At 38.1% G+C, this 22,732-nt stretch overlaps 1 protein-coding gene across 1 annotated transcript in view; it reads right to left on the bottom strand.

Moving 5' to 3' along the window:
- IMMP2L (inner mitochondrial membrane peptidase subunit 2) overlaps positions 1–22,732 on the bottom strand; it is a 630,428-nt gene that overhangs the window by 29,301 nt on the left and 578,395 nt on the right. The window lies entirely within an intron of this gene.

The following is a 22,732-nucleotide window of genomic DNA, read 5'->3' as shown; positions in this document are numbered from 1 at the left end:
TGGGTTGAGGGTCACAGGAAGAGTTATGTGGGGTATCTCACAGTACAAGGGCTATACTTTGTGCATACCTGCCTTTAAAATATATAATCTACCCATACATTTTCTCCAAAGCACCAACCTCTATCAGTTCCCACCAGAACAGATAAGCTGGAATTATCCAGCAACTTTTTTAAAATCATAGGATCTTAGATCTGGAAGAGAACATATAGTCAAATTTCTTGCCATGCACACAACACAAATGCTCCTGAAAGACAGCCATTCAACCTCCATTTAAAGAACTCCAAAGAAGAGTTCTGAAACAGTTCATTGCATTGTCAAATAGTTGTTGCAGTAAAGAATTACCTCCTGAAGTTTAGGCAAAATTTCTATTCTTGCAATTTGAATCCATGTATTTGTGTTCTAGTCTATAAAGTTGTAGAAGACAAGCTGTTTCACATCTTTTATCTGCCGTGGCTCAATGATATAGAATTCTGTAAACTGTAGGTTTGGTGAAGCACCAACACATTTTGGCAGAAAAGGCTAAAGACCTTGTTCACCAGGATTGTATGTCATTGAGCCATGGCAGTAAAAGTGGTGTCAAACTGCACTAATTATACAGTGCAGATGAACCCCTGAATTCATTGAGACTACTTCTTTTAGCTGGAGTGGTAGTATTCCTTTACTACCACTCCAGCTATTCAGGACCGCAGTCCCCTCTCTAAAGTATAGTGGGACCTCAACTTATGAGCATACCTACATATGAATGTATCGACTTGTGAGATGTCACTCTGCCTGGGTTTCGTTTTTACGAGTTGTGATCTGACTTATGAGCCCAGCGCCTGATGGAGGAAGTGCCTCCGCACCTCACTGAAGGCTGCCAGCAGGCCCTACCCTGGGCCTGAGGTGAGTCCTGTGCCCGGTGTCTGCCATAAGAGGAAGCCCTTTCAAAGGCCACAGGCAGGCCTTGCATAAGATGGCGTATACTAATGCTACCTCTATCAAGAGAACAGTACCAAGCCTTGTGAGAGGTAGTGCTAGCGCAAGAGTATCTGCCACCTTAAGCAGGGCCAGCTCATGGCCTTTGGCAGAGCCTCCTCCTTCGCCAGGTGCCAAGTGCATGGCTCAATCCAGGCCAAGTGCATGGCTCAACCCAGGGCCTGCTTTTCCCCTTTGGCAGGGTGCAAAGTCTCTTCCTCCATCAGGTGCATGGCTTGCCCCAGTCCAGGAGAGGGCCTGCTTGCAGCCTTCAGTGGGGCAGTGGATGGAGAAGTGCCACTCCAAGCCCCACAGGGCCTTGTCCTCTGTCAGGTGCCACAAGGAGGCCTCCAACAGGTAGCATCATCAGCGAGGCTTTCGACAGAGAGGGAAGGGGGGGGGGCAGTAATATTGTTCATTTTACAGTGCCTAATTCATTCTGTAACCAAACTCTTAAAGGGGGAAATTGTGTTTGTTTTGAAGGCTGGAATGGATAAATCACATTTCAATGCATTTCAATAGAGAAATGTGGTTTGACATATGAAGTTTCTGAGTTAAGAGCATGGTCGTAGAAAAAAATAAACTCGTATATCAATGTATCACTGTTCCTGAGTTAATCATTTTGAAACACCCTGCATTTGTTTTTTTGTTGTTGTTTTTAGTTAAAACACTTTTTTTCTTTTTGGGAGAAAACCGAGGCAAAGAAGGCATTCAACAGATGAGCCCACTTTCAGTTTCCTAGGATCACTTCACCATCTTCTCCATACAGTTTAGGTTTTCATGAGAATGTACTCCATAACTGAAAGCTTCCTGCCTCCTTATACTTTTTCACCCAATTGGCAGATTCAGAGTCCTTCAATGTTACAGGAATTATAGCACTATGATTCCACCTTGACTATCTGGGCTTCATCCTATATAATCTGAGCTTTTGTGGCTTGACGAGATTATAAATAACCAGTCCCTCCATGATCCACTGTCATGGTATCAAACTGAATGCTTGCAAACCTGCTGTTGACATGTTTTTCATCATTGCAGGTCTTTGTACATTACTACTGTCATCTACTGTTACACATTCTTATTCTATGTAGTAATGCAGTGTTTGTATTTATATACATTCACATAAACCATTTATGCCAACAATATTTCAATGTTCAGTGACAGGATTCTTATTTATGTTAATTAACCATAATGTGCATTATCATGTCTCCCATACTGTTTAATATATCACATTATTATCTGTAACAGAAACATTATTTGGATCAAGAATTGATGACCTTAATCTTTAGTATGTAGACATAAAGTCATATAATCTTTACTGATTTACATAAACTGATGGGAATTCTCCAGAAGAATATTCAATCCCTTGATATAACCCCTGCCATATTGGATTAGACAGATGATTAATCAAGACCACTGTTACATTTATGTCATCTGCCATTACCATTTAGTTGTAATTATATTACCATTTGGTAGCACATTTACATAATAAAGTACATTTTACATTTGCAGAACAAACAGGACACTTCAGAATATGAGGTTGCCTTTTCTGAGATGGGAAATGGTACTAAAAGTAAGATACTTAAATGTTCAGTTCAGTAACTCCATCCAGTTCCATTTCATCAAGCACATGGGGAGTTAAAAGTAGTTTTATATATGGTCAATAAAGGGATATAAGAGAGTAGTTTTGGTTTCTCTTGCAGCAAAAGAGCCTTAAACTTAATCATTTTTTTAAAGTTGGAATTTTAGTTTAAAGCAGTCTTCCTTCTATTAAATGTACCTGTCTTTGAAATATTTCTTTCAAAGCTAGTAACTCCATTAATAGATTTCATTACATATTAGGATATGAATGTTCTCTGTGGCTTTTTTCAGAACCAGAAAACCCCTTTGATTAATCTATATCCATGGGTGGCCTTGGGCAAGTCACTCTCTCTTTGCCTCACTGGAAGACAATAGCAAGACCTTCTGAAAAAATTAGAGCAATGTCGGAGTTGCAACCTTTTGTAAAGGTGCTCAAGACTTGGCTGTTTGGTTGTGCATTTAAGTCAAGTGATCAGATCTAATTTGCCAAATAGTCACTGTTGAATGTTTTTATGTTGAATGTTTTTATATTGTGTAAATGCTATTTTAAATTGTAAGTCTCTGGGAGCACCTTGGTGGAGAGTGACTAATTAAGAAATGAAGTGAAGTGAAAAGAAATTTCCAAGCAAGCCCTGTGATAGGTTTGCCTTATGGTAGTCATAAGTCAGAAATACAACAACAAGCTGGCAGGATTCCTTTTGGCACCAAAGGAGAAAGCATAGGAATGGTTCACAGAACTTCATCACATGAAATCAAATCAATGATTCTAGCCACTTAAGAATTGGCAATCCATGGAGCCCATCACATGACGCAAGCTTCAACTGTGGGTTCTAGGTTTTTGCCATTTCTAAAGTGTGGGTTTTTCCCACAATTCCTAAGTTGATTGGCAAGCGACCTATTTTTCAATTCCTCACCTAGAGATGTGTAAAAACACTCAATTTAACAAGTGGTGGGAATTCCCCCTTGCCTGTTTCTTCAATAATAATGATGACACTGTCATAGAGGAGCTGAGATCAATAGTATAGAATCTTTTCTTCTGCCATAATCTTTAGAACCGAGGATGTAATTTATATCATTTTAAAACAATGGCCAATGCTCCTTCAGGTGGTGTGGCTCCCACTGAAATAAGTGTTTAAATAAGTGTCTTAACTCAGCTTCATTGGAAGGGTGTTGAGGGCAAATGACCCCCAAAAATGCTCTTAAGACTGATGCCTTTATTCTGCTGTAGTTGAAGGGTATGAGGGCAAACAACCCCAGAAAAAGTGGTTTCTTAAGATTGATGCCTTTGCTCTAGTTGAAGAGTATGAGGGGAAACAACCCCAGAAAAAGTGGTTCCTTAAAACTGATGCCCTAACTCTGCTGTCGTTGAAGGATTTTGAGGCAAACTATGGGGGAGGAGATTGTGGGAGGAGACATATGTCTTCCATGTGATGGCAAATCAAATGGATAAATCTTAAAGAAAGTGTAATGGAGGTAGGAAAAGCTTTCAAAATGAAGTGTGGCGAAGCTTAAGGGAAAACCAATGATTTATTTCATTTTACTTATCCTATGGGATGAAGTCTATAGACTGAGAACAAGGTTAGTGTGGTCTGTGGCCTAAAAGTCTCTAATATCCAACACTCAAAACTTTAGTTTTACTTCTCCTTCAAACAAAAGAAAACCACTGTGATTCAGTATTGATGATATTCATTGAGATGAACCACTGGTCCTTCCTACTTCTGATCCCATTCAGTCTGAAAAAACTTGGGAAAATGACTCACAATAGTGGATTTTTTTTATTCATGACTTGGAAAATTCTCTTTCAATCAGTTGTTATCAGTTTTTTTTGGGCTGTATGGCCATGTTCCAGAAACATTCTCTCCTGATGTTTCATCTGCATCTATGGCAAGCATCCTCAGAGGTTGTGAGGTCTCTTTCAGTCTTTTCTAGTGCCAAGCTAATATAAAGTGCTCAGTCCCATTAGAAGGACTGAGAAAGAGAAACAAAGACCAGGATTTACAACCATAAGTGATACTGTAAATAGTCTTATACAAATTTCTATCTGAGACATAGTTTTTAAAGTAGTGTGAATGGGAGGACAGATATGAATGACTGGTCTTAAATACTTTCTAATCATATTTTGATAACTTTCCAATGAGAAGAAGTAATTGAGTAAAAATGAAAAAAGAATTTCACTGAAATGCTCCTTTTCCTAGCACCACATAGTATGGGTTCATGGCTATATGTCTGTGTATCTATCTATCTACTTATTTTCTTTGTCTCTCTGGGCACTTAATTTATACTTTGATTCTCTCCAACCTGTATATGCCATATACATTTTTCATCACTAATTGGTGGGACCAGTAATAATTAGGTCACAAAAATGTATTATGATTTAAGATGGTGAGCTGCTGTGGGCACAGGAAATTAAGTCTTAAGAAATAAATACCAGAAATGTGAATCAAGTCATTATTAATGGGATCTAAATGCAAGTACATGCACAGACCAAGGTATTACAGGAAATAATCTGTCTTACCTAGACTTCACTGGAGAAACTACAAGGCCAATAGATCAACCACAAAGGAAACTGTAACTCTACAGATTAAAATGAACACAACAAAGAAGCCAACCTCAAAAGGATAGGCTTTGCAGGCTGATTGGGAAAGAATTAACAGAGCTCCCTGATAATAGACACAACTTTTTTCATAAGACATTATATTCTGGGACAGATACCCAGGTACGAAAGACATAACCTTCACATTAGTGGCAAATATGTATCCATGTTTAATGTGCAATCCAAACAAATGGAAGAAGGGATTCAAAACCTTACCATCTGGTACATGAATATACATGAACTTGGTCATATTTTAGACTGAATCTACATGGGCATGAAAACCCAGACTGATCCTGGAATGAGTCCTAGCTATCGTCATGATATTCCTGTACTTCCAGTGAATATTTCAGATTATCCTGGATTAAACTTGCTTTGCCCTGCTTTAAGTAATCTTGGGGAATGCTCTGGAATTTGCTTGAAACTCCACATTACTTTGCGGCAGACTTGTTTGCTATCCACAAAAGACACTGCCAATATTACCATTATCCTGCATTCATCATCATGGGATGGATCATGTCCAAATTGCAAACTTTACTGCTTCAGCCAAGCCAAAGAGCTCCATGCAAGCTCCTGGATATTACAGGTACTTTGTTCTGACATCAACAGAGGAAGCCAAACAGGCAGGAAGAAAGAGGGGAAATTGGACTCCCCCTTCTTCCTGCTCATACAGATGTTTCCACTTATGTCAGAATGAGAGCCAAGAGCTCAAACAGAACTCTGTGGCTGATTGGGAGCAGTGATTGCAACATGGGAAGTGATGCAATAATCCAACAGGTTTGATGCAGTCTTGATTTGGCTAGATCATGTGAATAACAACCTGGCGCCACAGTAGCTTTGGTCAGGTGTGTGTGGCCCTCTCCTAGGCTAGTCTAGAGCTGGGCATCTTGAACTTTTCCACTTGTGAACCCTTTCATCCCAACAAATATTTATGTGACCTCAGGTATAAAGGGACACAAAACCAAACATTTACTGAAAATAAATCATTATTGTAAGGCTTGCTAAACAAATTGATGTTTCTTTTTATGAAATACAGTTGAAACATCTTCTGCAGAGTCCACTGTAAAGACTGCTCAGCAGATTCGTGAAAATGTCTACAACAGCCACTAAATTACATTGAGAAACTTTTTACTGTTGCTAATTTTTTTCATGACCGCAACAAACTGTGGGGTCAGAAACCACAGTTTAAGATGCATTTCTGCTCCATACTGCCTACAGATTTACCAGCCAATGTAGGCTCAGCTTTAGTTAGACTGCTATAACATGTTCTTTGTGGGTCTATCTTGGAAGATGTTGCATTTTGTAACAAAGAATATAATCTTGTGAATTCCAACATATTAAGCCATTGGTTTTAATATTGAATATGTTTTTAAATGTTTAATATGTATTAATTTTAAATTTTAATTTTAATGTTAATTTTATTGGAATTGTATGTTACTCTAAGACACTGAATAATTGCTATATGTAAGCCGCCTTGAGTCTCCTTTGAAGCTGAAAAAGACAGGGTAGAAATAGGGTAAATAAATAATAAATAAATATATTTGTTATAACTAATATTCGTGTAAGATGGTACTACAGGCCATGGAACTTAATGCTTTGCCTCAGTTCCCTGACAGGATCGTTGTTGGTTTTGTTTTTTTTTTTGGTTTGTTTTTTTAAAAAAAAAACATTATCGTAGGTGACTCTGGGAAATGAACAAAAAACATATGTACAGAGAATAGACGAGAGAGTTCCTGCAAAGCCATCACAAAATGATCCAAATATTTATTGCCCAACTGAAAGTAGTTTTGTGTTTGCATTCCTAACTTCCACTGTAAAATTTATTCTTTACAAAGGAATAAGTTATCTGGATTTTATTAGTTTCTCAACTGATCTTTTCATAAAGTGTGTGGATTGATTTGGTTGATTAATCTCTGGCTATTTAGTTTTGCAATTATGATTTGACTAATTAGAGAAATGTACTCGGTCCTTTATAAACTACTTGATTAATGAAACATCAACAAGTCACTTTTTGACTACAGATATTCTAGGAGCTCATAAAGTAATATTAAAAACATAAAAAGGTATTATAATTGAGTCCCACATAAATTATTTGGGACACAATTTTGTTTACAGTTACTTTGAGAGGAATATACAGTTGGCCCTCCACATCTGCAAGTTTCACTTTTGTAGATTTGATTATTCCCGGATTTGATTAACATGCTCTCTCTAGGAATCGCTAGATTCTCCATTATGGTTATGTGGTCAACCTCCACTTCAGTGTTGCATTAGACCAGGGCTTCTTAAACTTTTTCCACTCATGAGCTCCATTTTGCTGAGAAATCTTTAGGTGTGGCTTCTATAGAAATGCAATGACTTTACAAACAGATGATGCGAGAATGCATGCTTCACCTACTATATTTTTTATTGCACCTGGAAAATCTAGCTGTTCCAGTTAAAATGCCAAGGTACCCTTCAGTACCTTTCTACATATATCTGTGCATATATGTTTTTGCTGAGGTCCTAGGCCCAAACCTCAAATGGGTCCCCTAAACTAAGTGCTGGCATCTCATAATATCTGGCCACAGTATAAGGTTTTTGAATACTACATGAATCTCTTACAATAAAGTGCAGTATATTTACAGTAGGCTCTGGAGAAAATGCTTCATCTGTACTTCATAAAAAGTAAAAATCAGCCTGTTTAGAAACCTAATGCACCATAGAATATAATGTGCACCCCAATTTTCAAAACCCTAAAACTCAACAAAGTATTTGGTGGCAAATGCGCAGCAACAAAAATTGCACTCTTTATTATTTGGCCAAAAAAGGGGATGCTGCATGCTTATAATTCTTTCTTTAAAAACAGAAGCATTAGAATACCAAATCTTGCAGCAATGGAAAAGAAAGACTTTGAATGCATCTATGCTGGAGAATGAATCCACTTTAACAGCCTTCATTCAATGCTATGGGGTCATGAGGGCTGTAGTTTGGGATCATGGGGGTTGCCAAAGAATGTTGATGCTTCACCAAACTACAAATCCCAACATTGCATAGCATTGAGCCATGGCAAATTAGAGACAATGTGAGTAAAATAGGAGTTCAGTTATTCCTGAAGTGGCTTCCCCTTTTCTTTTGGCTCAGCACTAAGATTAGCATATTACACAAATCTAATGCATACTCTAATTTTGGGAAGGTAATTTAGTCAAATATGGTGAGCATTAGAGTCAAGTAAATACGGTATTACACTATGTAACATGATTTTTGTTCCTGGGTTATAAATTAGAGATAATGTGACTCAAATAGGAGCTTCAGGTGCTCCTGATGTAGCTTCCCCCTTTTTCTTTGGCTCAGCACTAAGATTAGCATATTATGCAAATCTAATGCATACTCTAATTTTGGGGAGGTATTTTAGTCAAATAAGGTGAGCATTAAGTTGAATAAATACAATATTACACTATGTAACGTGATTTTTGTCCCAGGGTTATAAATGTCATTTCTTTTTTTTCTATCACAAAAAGATGGAAAAAGTTTATTAAACTGCAAAGAAAAAAAAGTTTTATAGTTTTTCAATGAATATCTCATAGAGTCTCAACCAATTCAACATAGTTTGTGGTAGTCACAAAAATGAGATTTCTGGGGTATAACAACTACTTTCAAAGTAAGTACTGCACAATTACACAGGAAATAATGCTTTCAAACCAGGAAGAGGAAAAATAATCAAATTTTGTTACATAGTGTTATTAGCATGTGATTGGTTTTTATACTTGTTTTATATACCTATATACCTGGGGCCACATAAAAAATTCTTGTGCAGAAAGAGCTTGTGAGTGAAAAAAGTTTAAGAAGCCCTGAACTAGAGGATCTAGAGATTCCTAGACAGAATATTTTAATCCAGTCAGCAAATGTGAAACTCACAAATGTGGAGGGATTACTTCATATTCTAATCTATTCTTTAAAATAAAGCAAGGGGGAGAAGGAAACTGATTTTGATCATGTCTGATTTTGAAGCGAAAGGCCTCTAACCATTAAAGGATAAATTATTGTCTCCCTAACTCTTAGAGGATAAAATATGTCTTCATTAAGGACAAAAATTTTGGATTTGTTTTTAATTGGACTTAGGACTGCGGCTTTGAGACCTCACAACATTGCTTACACTGTCAGTTCATAGGGAAAAAATCTCTTTGAGCAAGTTCTGAGGAATTGAACTCCAGACCCTTAATTCTCCATGACAGCAGGTGAGCTGGCAGCAAGGCAATGGGATTCCTTTATCACAGTATATTTCAACCAATGACACTTAACAGTATGTCAGGTGATATAAATGCCAATGGTTCAAGAGTACTGTTCAGCCATGTAAAACAAGGTCTGCATCCTGCAGTCCTTAGAACTAGACATGGCTCCTATGACTATTTTAAACTGAATTTTCAAACTACTTCAAAGAAATGGCTTTATTCTGTTTAAAAGTAATGTTTCCATATATTTTATATATTTATACCAATGTTTTAAATAATGCTTTGGGGACCCTGACATAGTGAGAAGCAATACACACATTCTAAACAATAAATAACATTTTAGAAGACAATTATCATAGGCAAAGATTGTAAACAATCTCCACAGTTCAGAAAATGTGGCTATAATCATGGGCCATGCTAGCTGGAGGATTTAGGAAGTTGTAATCCAAAAAGGTAACCTTTTCAAGCTCAGATAGAGGCAATTGAACAGAAGACCTAAATAGTTCTTTCTTTCCATGAAAAACAAAAACAGCACAGCCAACTTGCTGATCAGCATGGTTCAATAACATTCTAATATTTTGTTTAAAAATGAGAAATAACCAGAATTGTAAGCTGATGAGTCATGACAGTATCACCAATACTCAAAGCTAGTTTAACCTGGGATAATATTATATTATATATTCTGTACTAGTGATGGCAAAAATCTGATAGAAAAAACATTTTGGCATTTTTGACCAGTATTGAACTATCTCAAAGTGTTCACGAAGATTTTTTTTGTACAAACAAACAGATACACGTGTGTGTGTTGGTGTTGTTTGTCAGATATCCCTAGCAATGGTCCCAGTTGGAACACTAATTTGAATGGTGCAAAAACATTCCTGGTCTCTGCAGAAACTTGATCATCAAAGATCAGGGTTGAATCCAGGAGTACATCTGTTGTGGCTCAGTCTGAGCCTGAGTCTGAGACTGAACTGTCTGTGCCTTTTGCTGGGCCTGCTGGGCCTTCTGAGCCTGACTTTCTGCAGGATGAGGAGGAGGCTGATGGGTTACAGATTTCTCTACATGTTCCAGATGGGGCTGATAGTGTGGCTTCTGAGGAGGAAACAACAAGTCTGTTTCCCGGAGAAAGAAATGTGCCTTTAGATAAAGATAGTGAAACTCCACAACTGTAGGTGGAAACTCCTTTTGGTTCCCAGGGTGATGAGGCCCAGTTGGGCCAAGATAAGAGTTGTCTAGCCTTGAAGATAATAGTGAATTAATGAGTAGACAGGATCGTTTACAGTTAAGAGTTCGCAGAAGCACACGCCTTACCAGCAAACGTGAAGCCAAAGGTCAACGCAATGTGTTCATGTCAGGGAAACTTATTTAATGATGAAGCCAACAGGCATTTTCTGTCAGTCCAATGTTGTTCTTTCTTTTTTAACTTCTGTGGAATTACCTTGGCTTCTGGCTTCTTTGAGACTTGGATTTTGATCCTGATGTTACCTGTCTACCATGGACTCTTGTTTGACTATTGCTAAGGTATTATGCTTCATGTTATTTGCCTTTGGATCTTGGGAACTTTGCCTTTGCATTTAAGACTCTGTTTTGCCTATTGAACTTTTGCATCTTTATTTCTCTGTTTTGATTTTGCTTTTTCTCAATAAACTACAAAACCTACAGCCTTGGTGTGTGGTGGTGTCTTGAGCAAGGTGAAAACTACCCTGAGTTGCAACAACATCAAAGCTGTGGACCTGCATCCTCAGGGGGATCTAACATAAGCTGAATCTCTGTTCTCAGATCTGCCTTTAGACTGACAAGGAACACCTCTGTCTTATCCGGATTTTTTTTTTTTTTTTTGCTCTCATCCAATCCATTACAACTGTTAGGTACTAGTTTCTTGGAATTAGGTGGAAAGGAGTAATAGAGCCGAGTATGATCAGCATACTGGATCCATAATCTCCTGAGGTAGACCATCATAGTTGGTTCCTCACCCCTGCAATGACTGTGAGTCCTACGACCTCATCAGATGGGGTTGCATTTGGCAACATACTGCAGTCCCTCTTCAGTTTAGCCATGGAGTCTGCTGACTCTCATGCTACTTCCAGCAGTGCTCCATAGCTAAACTAAAGTGGAACCCATCGGCTCCCATCTCATGATGTACAGCTACTTACGGTGGTGCTCCATGACTAATTTAAAGTGTAACTGGCACATATTGCCATGGCGGCAACACGGGAGGCTTCACATGATGCATTAGCAACAATGGGGGGAAGCCAGGTGGTGGACACTTCCCCCCACAGGATGGGATTATGTGTAAGTCAGGCAATGTGAGGTGTGGGGCAACGAGTTCCCCACACCACCTGCCAGGCAATGCCAGATTCACCACGATCCATGGCGATTCTGGCGGCCAATGTGATATGGTTGCTAGTGAATTTAAACCTGACCAGATAGTGATCTGTCCATGATAAAAAGTTCCTCCAGTAAAAGATCATTGTGATTCCACCCAAACACAGTTGTAGAGTACATGAGAGGGTGAGATAATCCAAGATTTACAACCCTATACAGTACACTGAATTCTTTATTTCTGTGTGCACACAGTATAATTTTTCTTTATGTTGAGAAGTACCTATGAACAACAGACACATTTCACAGCTCTAATTAAAAAACATGCCAGAAAAAAAACAAGCATAAATGGCAACGCTGTATGCCATAATATACACACTGATGCATGTAATCAAAATGTCCAACAGTCATAGGAAAACTCCAGATTTTCCTTTAAAAGATGATTTCATGTTGCTTCTCTGGTGAGCTAATGTACCAATCAGTTTCAAAGGTCCTTAAGAATGAAAGAGAGCTGGAAAAGACTTTACTGCTGAGTCCAATATGGATAGGTTTTGTAATTGTTAATGCCATGGGGAGCCACTGAGGTTTGCTAGATACCTTTTCTACAGCTACATCCAAAGCAAGCAAAGCTTCTGTTCGAAGCTGCATGGGATCATTTTGAATCTAACAATAATGGGAAATGAAAGAGAGATTCTTGGTGCTTGAAAGCTAATTCAAAGTTGGCATTCTGGTTATTCTTCACTTCTTTATTTTAAAATGACAATGTAGTCGCAGGTGATGACAAAAACTGTGAAACTTTTAAGAAGAGGTAGCAATACATGCATTATTTATCACTATTATGTTGTTTGAAGCTGCAGTGAGAATTACAAACTAATAATACTTCATGAAGCATATACAATCGGGTCTGATAGTGATTTAAAGCAATCTTTTCCTCTACTGGTGTGTGTACTGGGTCGCAAAATGAACCCCTGAGTCTTTATGTGGGTTAGAATTGGGAAATGTTTCCCCTTGCATGAACCATGGAGTATCTCTAAGTGGATATCCTTGCAACATTCAGACATTCGAGGAAGGAGGTGTATTTACACTGTAGAATTCATGCAGTTTGTCACCGTTATAACTGCCATGGCTCAATGTTATGGAATCATATGAGTTGTTTATTTTATAAGAACTTTAGTTATCTCTGTCTAAGAGTGCTGGTGTCTCACCAAACTCCGACTCCTTGGATTCTGTAGCATTGAGCCATGCAGCTAAAGTGGTAACAAATCACATTCATTCTACGGTGTACTATGGGTTCACCAAATATGCCAAGAAAGGGAGCAGGTTAAATCCTTTGTCAATCTTTTTACAAGGAAAATGCTAGTTTATGGAAAACAGCCTCAGCTACACAAAGATGCTCTCCATGAAATCCAGAATGCTGAGAAACCAGTGTTTCTGACCTCATGGGATGGTTGCCAATGGTGTCTGTTGCAGACTGACTCTTCAAATGAAGAGAGCAGCACCAGACAGAGGCAAGACTTCCTTGCTTTTTTTCCATGCTTGCTCCCTTTCTTAACCTTATTTTGAATGCCTGAACAGGGTTCTTATGTTATTGAATTCAATTTCATGGATATAAGGCCAAGATAAAATGACTCATTTCTGTTCCCTTTTGCTTACACACATGGCTGACATTTAATGAGGACTATAAAAATCTCAGTCCATCCTATCCCAGCTTCCTGCACTAGCACTTTTCTGAATAAAAACAGCGATATAATAGTCAATTTATGTGAAACAGGCATTTCCCTCTCTTCATAGGCCTTCCTTGATAGCTCAGTAACAAACTTATACCTAAATTAAACCAGGTTGAATGGATGTTAAAACACAAATAATACTGACTTAGACCCAAGTGTACTCTGAGATTATTTTTGAAGCTTACTTCATACCACACTCCCTCGAATTTCCTTCAAAAGCCATTGAAAAAGAATGGGGGAAATTGTCAAGTGTAAAAGAAGAATCCGAAGCAGTAAGTCAGCTGAAACTAAAGGAAAAATATGTTTGTTGGAATCTTGGAAATCATTCTTCTACTTTAAAAAAAAGAATGGTTCCAATCCATAAAATTGCATTGCAAGTCCTCAAAGTACTCAACAACCCTGATTGTACTGTGTAACCTAATCAAGAGTTTATTACAAGCAATCACAATACTTGTATGTAACCACATGAAGTCTTCTGTGGCATACAAAGGGAGGCAGCTAAGATTCAAGCAAGCCATTATATATAGTGCAGGCTGGAACCAATAAGGCAACTTGAATAAGGAGCAAAGGCATTTATGATCACTGCCTTGGGATGTAAGCCTGCACTCATTTTCCTAAATTCAATTTTACTGAGATCAAGAAGCTAATCAATATGTTTAAAATATGCATGCCATTCATTACACTCACCTGGAATTTCATAATATTGAATTCATATATAATGCCAGCAAGAGGAAAGGGATAATTCTTGTATAGAGTTGTTTTGAACAGAGCATTACTATTTTAGTGGCAAACCTTAATAGTCCACAGATTGTTGAATACAGTAAGTCAAAATGGATATGGAAAAACAGATAAAATAAGCTCATCCCTAAATTAATCATCATATCAAAGTGCCACCTTTCTAGGTTTTGGTAAAAAAAAAAAATCAACTGCAGGAACTTACTGCAATGTAAGATTACTGAGAGTTCTTCACTTAACTGTCATAATCTCAATGACATAAAGTACTTTGGAACATTTTGACCACTATTCTATGTTACAATAGTGGATTATTTTATAGATGTCTTTCCAATGTACAGCGTGATCCTTCTACTTACAGGCCAGCACCTGTGGTCTCATCCAAACCATATTTGACAAAATATGTCATCTCTGGGGATTTTCTAGATCCTCCAGGTGACTCTATGTTATGCTTCCACTGGGAGCTACCAGAAAGAATTCACTCAAGGATTATCTACTCATAGAACACACTGAAAATGTTGAGGAATATTAGAATAAACAGAAGATCTCTATCATTACAGCCTGTGAAGAAATCACTGGATACCAAACTATGAAACATCAAGACTGGTTTGATTAAAATAATAACAAGATCCAACAGTTAACCGATAAGAAAAGGAAAGGCTTCCAAATATGGAAATGAGACACTAGCAGTGCTGCTAAGAAAAGATCTATGCTAGTGCAAAAGTCGAGGTCCAAAAAAGAACCAGAGACATCTGGTGGACAAAAAAGGCCCAAGAAATCCAACACTTTGCAGATGTTCATGATGCACTGGGATTCTTTAAAGCCACAAAAGTAATCTTTGGCCCAACAAATCATGGCATACACAATCTGCATTCATCAGATAGAACCAAAAGTATTTTAAAAAATCAATGGCACTACATTGGAAAGAGCACTAGCATAATCTCTTTAACTGCAGCTCCAACATAGTGTAGGAGATTCCCTCACAAATCTCAAAAACAAACCAAGGACGAGCTTGTAGCACTACCTAATTTGGAAGCAGTCAGCAAAGGCATCAGCCAATTAAAAATAACAAAACCAGCTGAGCTGATGGGAGTCCTGTTGAAATGTTTAAAGAGGCTGGACCTGAGCTGATGCAGCAACTTCACCATCTCACTGAAAAAAATGTGGGTGACCAAGAAAATTGCAGCAGACTTCAAAGATGCCACCATCATACCTTTTCAAAAAGGGGAAAAGGACAGACTGTGGAAACTACTTAGGTATCTCCCTTTTAACCTCCACTGGGAAAATTATCTCAAGAATCCTCACAAACCACCTATTTCAGAAGACATCCTCATGAAATCCCAACACAGCTTCCACCCCTCCGGAGGAACAGTGGGCATGATCTTCAGAAAAATGCAGGGAACAAAATCAACCCTTGTGCATGACATTCAATGCAAAGGCATTGACACAGTGAGTCGCAATGCTGTCTGGACCACCCTACAAAAATCTGACACCCTATTAAAGTCGTGAACATCCTGTGGCTCCTACAAGATGACATGACAGCAACAATCTTGGACAGCAATGACTCCAAAGTGACCCATTTAAGGTGGAATCAGGTGTCAAACAGGAATGTGTTATTGCCCCAACCATATTCTCCATCTTCATTGCTATGATACTGCACCTTGCAGATGGGCAGCTCCCTACTGGCATGAAAAATCACACATCAAATGTTAAATGGTGAGCCATTTAACCTCAGCAGACTGAAAGACAAAACCAAGGTCACAACAAGTCTGTTATAGAACTCCAATATACTGATGATTAATGTAGTCTGTGCTTATTCAGAAGAAGACCTACTAGCCAGTCTAAACACCTTTGCAGAAACATACAAAAAGCTTGGTATCTCACTGGACATATAGAAAACCAAAGTGCTCTATCAGTAGGCATCAACCAACCCCTTCCATTAATGGTGTAATGTCAGAACATATTGACCTTTCTGCTAACTTGGAAGCCACGTCTCCACAAAAGTCCACACTGACACTGAAATACAACACCGTCTGAGATCTGTGAGTGGAGCACTTTTTTGAATGAAGCAAAAAATGGTTGGATCAGGACATTTATATGAATACCATGATGCTTGTTGGTATTCCTATAAAAGCTATTATCCTCCCAACCTTGTTATACACCAGAAAAACGTGGATCATCTACAAAAGTCACTCTCAACTTCTGGAATGATTCCACCAGCATTGCCTCCAAAAAATCCTTCAAATCACTTGGGAAGACAGGCAGACAAATGTCAGCATTCTGGAAGAAGCAAAGACGAGCAGCATTGAAGCAATGATCCTCTGCCATCAACTTTGCAGAGCCAACCACATTTTCCGAATGCCCAATCACCATCTTCCAAAGCAGTTACTACACTCTCAACTCAAGGGAAAATAGAATGTTGATGGACAGCAAAAGAGATTTAAAGATGGGCTTAAAGCTAACCTTAAACACTGTGGAATAGGCACCAAGAACTGGGAAGCCCTAGCCTTCGAGCATTCTAACTTGAGGTCAGCTGCAACCAACAGTGCTATGGAATTCAAAAAGGCATGATTCGAGGGTGAAAAGGGGAAACGTGTCAAGAGGAAGGCACATCAAGCCAACTTTTGTCAGGACCACCTTCCATCTGGAAATCAATGTCCTCAGTGCAAAAGATTGTGTGGGTCAAGAATAGTTTTCTCCAGTCACCTTCGGAACCAACACCAAGACCCTACACTTGGAAGACAATCATACTCTGCCACAAGTGATATAATAATGATGTAATGTAATTAGGTGAAATGCCCGAGGTTGCTCTCCATGCCCAGCTCCTTCTCCCAGCACAATAGTTGTGGAGGTGTGTATACCAGAGATAGCTCCTTCTTCCTTGGCCCTGGTTGGCTGTAGCTGAGAGCCTCAGAGCCATCCCTTATGCCTGCATTTGGTACCATGAGGGTACTAGCCTTTCTTTTTCCACTACCACCCTGAGGTACAAAGCCTACAGGTATATAGGCTGGTTCTTGATTTCTTTCCACATTTATGTAAAAACTAGGCATCATCCAATGTGACACCAACCAAAGACTCCCAGAAAATGCCAATATTTCAACTATAAACAATTGCAAACAGTGTATTCAAGGAAGATTGTGGCAAAAGTGATCAGTCAACTAATCAATAAAGTCTCCGGGACAGCTTAGTGCTCTTCAGCAGTTTTGGACTACAACTTCCATTTGCTCCGTTAATAAAGTCAATGATGATGTGTGAAAGTCATCTCAAAGGTTGAGGGAGCCTTTTTACATTTAATGTTCCCATAATATATATAAGATTAAATGAGATATTGGAATGTTATGGGCTTCCAGATCTCCTAGTATTCTTTACCATTGGCTATGTTGGCTAGGATTGCTGGGAGTTGCGGTCCATCTGGAAGACCATATAATTCCCCACCTCTGCATTAAACCTATACCTTTGAGGAAGAATTATAGAAAATACAGATTTGAGAGTGACCATAGAGATAAAGAATCATTTGGAGAAATGGTGTTGTGGAACAGGGGTCACCCAGTTAAATTAACCCAGTTAAATTAACTCAGCAAGCACTGTCCCAACCATCCATGAATATTATCTCAACCTGAGCCCAATGAATCTGTGAAATTCTCTGGGTAGGAATGTAATGACGGTCAACAATGTAATTGGATTCAATAATAAAAATGGAATTTGAGCAGGTATCAGTTAAACTGAAAAGGGCCCATGGGCTCTTATGAGACATGTTGTTAAAGGTTGGTAGACACTGGGACTATTTTTAATCCAAGGAAGCAGCCACAACCAGAACTTAGCAACATGCTTCACCACAACTGGGTAGAGAAACTGATATATGAACCATGTCAGGGGAAGGACTCCAAGTCTGACAGAATTATGCTTGAAGCAATAACACTTCCAGTACTACATTGTGAGGGGATGCATAAACCTACCCTGCCATTTCATCGTCTCAGATGATGAAAATGCTTTGGACTTCACTACACCCCTCCCTGCCTTTAATAAGTGTGAGAGCTGGCAGACAACTCACAAGGAAATTGGCCTGCCTACATAACCAATGAAAGCTCATTTTTTGAAACAGGAGAAGGAAACAAAAGGATGCTTAGTGTAAAACAAGATGCTCACAATAGTCCATAAATGCACTGGAATAATAACCTGTCATCCATCACAGTGTCATAGTAATACCTGTCTTGTTGAAAGGTAGATTCTGAAGAACCTGTTATGGTATAATGAATGGAACTGAAGATACAGTGTTAGAGGAGAGTGAGAACTTTGGCTCCTCTTTATTCTTATTGATATTCTTACCAGCATGTTGGCGAACTGCTGACAGACTTGGATTATATGTACTGTTCCCTGAGGCAGTGGGATCAGTTTGCAGAACATATGCTCTTGCAAACTGGATTATCTCAAAGGAATTCTCTCTAAGGACATTTAGTGTAACTACTGACATCATTTGATTATTCTTCTGTACTCTGATTTTTTTTAAGAATATTCACCAGAACCACAGGGCTAATCACAACAACTATCTACACTAAAACTGAAAAAAAATGTTATGAAAGGGAAACAAATGCAAAGGCAAAAGATGCAATATTTTGTTGTTCTTTCTCTTTTATGCCTTTTGCTCAATTTTAAGTATGTGCTCACTTTTTTATACTACCTTTTATGTTGAATTTCTGTTTGTTGCTGTACTGGAAATACATAATTCAGAACAAAAAGATATGAAGGCAATGAACTCTATAAATGAATATTTCACTTGTAAATTCAAAATACTTCATACAAAATGGTTTGTTTACAGCACAGTACAATTGAGCAGGCAGATATTTCATCTACTTATGGTATGTTTCCCAGCTAAATGCCAGGTATCTTTTTCTCTCTCATTGTGAAGTGTTTTCAGTTTACTGCTTGAAAAATTTAGAAGTGTCCTATATATGTCTATTTAGAAATATTACCATTGAGCACAGGGGGGGATTGATCCCTCTTACACTTAGGATCTGTTACATAGCATCCTCATGGAATACGGATTTCATTAAAAAAAAGTCAAAGGAATCAAATTCCACCCATGCTGGTATAATCATGGTTTGGGAGGAAGATATCTTTGATGGCCTCCTGAGATAAGAGGCCCAGGAGGATCTTGCTGCATGTCACCAAGACACAGAGCTTACAAGGCAGGGCTTAGAGCCTGTTTAGGGCTGCACTGCCCCCAGGTCTTCAGTTGATAGAAGATTGTTGACCCAATGCTCTCCACTGCTGCAGTGATTTTTTGTGCTTATGCCATACTGTTCACAGGGGACTCAGACAACTGGCTCCCGGGCAGTGTTTAAACATTTGGCCACCACTGGGTAGTGAAGGAATCTGTCACATTTGGAAAAGCACCTTGGTACCCCATTTGATTGGCTCTTTAGTTCTCAGAACTGGGAAGATGGGGAGGAGGCCAAAAACATGGCTCTGGGATCAGGCTTTTGGTCATTAATGAGAGCAATGCAATATGAGATTATAAATTAAATTAATGATGACCCACACTGGCCCTGGAATATGACCTGGATTGTTTGATTTTAATTGTTGCTTAAATTCTATGTTTAAATTGGTTTGTTTTAATGTTTTGTCTATTCATTGATGTATGTATACATGTTGCATTGAATTGTTGCCTTTGTAAGGCTGCCTTGAGTCCCCTTCGAGGTTGAGAAAGGTGGGATACAAGTATGGTAAATAAATAAATACATACATATTTGAGGTTTGCCTGAGGCATCCAGCTTCAACTCTATGTCTTGGTACTTATGACATTGGAAACTTTGGTCAAGCCTTCTAGATGTGGGTTGACAGATGGAGCAATCCCTATGTGGAGTCATCATTGGGCTCAGGAGTCTTTGCTCAAATAAAGCAGCCAAGGAGTTTTAATAAGATCTTCTTAATAAGATCTTCTTCCACAGTATTTCCACAAAAAGCTATTCTCCTTTTATAGCATCCTCCAAGAAAGTTAATAAGTTGGTTCAGTTTTATATCCCAACTTTGTGTCTGGTTCATTATTTCTTGAGGTAGTCATCAAAAGCTCAAGTCAGGAGATTTCTATTCATATAATCCTGAAGACACCAGTGGGAGAACCACTGAAAGAACTAACTGATATGTTCCAGAGAAATAATTATATAAGTTGAGCATCCCTTATCTAGAATTCTGAAGAAGTTTGAAGTACTCCAAAATTATCCACATGACTGACTGAGATAGGGACACCTTTGCTTTTTGATGTCCCAATGTATACAAACATTGTTTCAAGCATATTTTTTAAAAAATATTGTGTATATAAAATTATCTTTATTTATTTATTTATTTATTTATTTATTTATTTATTTTAAACATGTATACCTCGTCCTTCTTGACTTCCGAGGCTATCAGTGCCAAGCCCCAAAATCTGTTTTCTCTATCTCAGTTCCCTGCCACCTACACATTCAGTGGACTATGGTTGAACATCTGCTTATACATGAATATTCACTGCACCAGGTCTGTAAATATTGAGGCAGGAGGCAACTAGAAGATTACAGCGTAAATTATGTTTCTCAAATATAATAAGATGTTCATCTCAGTAATGACCATCTCTTTTGTGTTATTTATCAAACTGCTGTCATGGTGTGCCTTCAGGTCATTACTGATTTATGGTGATCTAAGGTGATCCTAGCATGGGGTTATCTTGGAAAAATTTGTTCATAAGGGATTTAGTCTTGATGGTCGCATGAGTGTGGCTTGTCTAAGGTCACCCAGTAGGTTTCCATAGCCAAGCAGTGTCCAATACTCAAACCACTGCAAACAAATGCTTTGTTCTGAGAGAAGATTTGAGGTGATATGCAACAGTTTGTATTTATTTATTCAATTTATATCCCACCTTTCTCACCAAATGGGTTTCAGATGTCTATCATTCATCATAGAAAAGCAACTATGGGGCAGTTCTGCAGTATGTGAATATATATGCATAAATCAATAATCAAAATATTTTCAATCCCAGCACTTGGCACACCCAATTTAAGTTGGCAAGGAATATTTATTATTGAGTTCTCTGACAAAAAATGCAAATACAATCTTAATTATACCTTAGCTGTTAAGCTTCAACCATTTTTGCATATATTTCCAGAAGCACTAAGCCTTAAGACTGGACAATTAGTTATAAGATGGATTGATTGAGATTCTTTTTTCAAAGGGAAAGACAAATTTTCAGAACACATGCAGTGCAAACACAATGAAATCTCAAAGCAAGAAAATTTAAAGGAGAATTATCTGATCAACCTAATCTCTTTTTAACCAAACTCTACTTAATTATCTTCCACATTTGCTTTTGCATTATTCGTTATGAAGAGATTTTGTGTATTCATTTTAATCAATATATATATATATATATATATATATATATATATATATATCTCTCCAGCTTGACTGCTTGCAACAAAGCTACCACCCTTCCATGTGTGTGTGTGTGTGCGTGTGCATGTGTGTATGTGTATGAATATCACCATGGTAACAGAGTAACAGGTAATAAAATATAAATATAAAAACTGGGAGTTGAACTCCTGATTAACAATTGAGAGGAGGGACTATCTTATTAATCTAAGAAATTGCATTTTGTAAGAACAGGAAAGGGGGAACAAACAGCAGCACACACTGGACCCATTTCTATAAGGTACTCAAGACAGCTCAAATTCTCCTTGTAATAACAGCTAAGCTATTATGGAACTGGTTCCTGTTTACATCAGAGGGTGCATCTACACTGCAGAATTAATGCAGTTTGATACCATTTTACTGCCATGGCTCAGTGCCGTGGAATACTGAGGTTTGTCATTTGGTGAGACACCAAACACTCCTTGACAGAGAAGGCTAAAGGTCTTGTAAAATTTACAGCTACCATGATTCCACCTCATTGAGCCCTGGCAGTTAAAATAGTGTCAAGTTGCATTAATTTTAAAGTGCAGGTCCACCTTAAGAAACATACAGTGCTGCTAGCACTCATACAATGCTGTCCTGTAAACAGGTTCATCTTCCAGTATGTGTGCATGAAAAATCTGCTTTCTGACATCTGCCATGGCTATTTCATTCCAATTTTAATATAAAACAGAAATGAGAAAAGGATTACCTGACTCTATCCAATTACCACACATTCATTGAGTGATTCCGTTGCTTGCCCTTCCTGGTATACAACCAAGAGAATCTTCATCTTAACTACCACAGTGTCCTGTGAGCACAGACAGAACCTCTCTGGAGGCATCAAATATCAAATGATGCTGACATCAGCCAGAGGGAAAAAGAAACACATGAAAAAGATGCAGTGAAGATCAACAGAAAACTGTGAAGATGTTCCAAATCTTCATTTGCATTGTCATTATTTATTTATTTTAAACAGCTTTAGTTGACACAGGGATGGATAAATTGAGCCACTTCCAATCCATGTCATTTTTACATGCATTCATTTTTTATCCCTTTCACTCCATTTCCATATGCATCCACATTGTCTTCAAATCGATACATATAGCCTCATTCATATAGTTATATATCCCTAAATATATACCTCTAAAATCTGATATTTTGTATTATTGTTCTTTTAATGTTTTTTTTCTGAAAAAGAA

This window comes from Anolis sagrei, chromosome 5, assembly GCF_037176765.1.
Source record: "Anolis sagrei isolate rAnoSag1 chromosome 5, rAnoSag1.mat, whole genome shotgun sequence".
Classification (NCBI taxonomy): domain Eukaryota; kingdom Metazoa; phylum Chordata; class Lepidosauria; order Squamata; family Dactyloidae; genus Anolis; species Anolis sagrei.
Note: the sequence above shows the minus strand (reverse complement) of the source record. Positions and strands in the feature narration are given on the sequence as shown.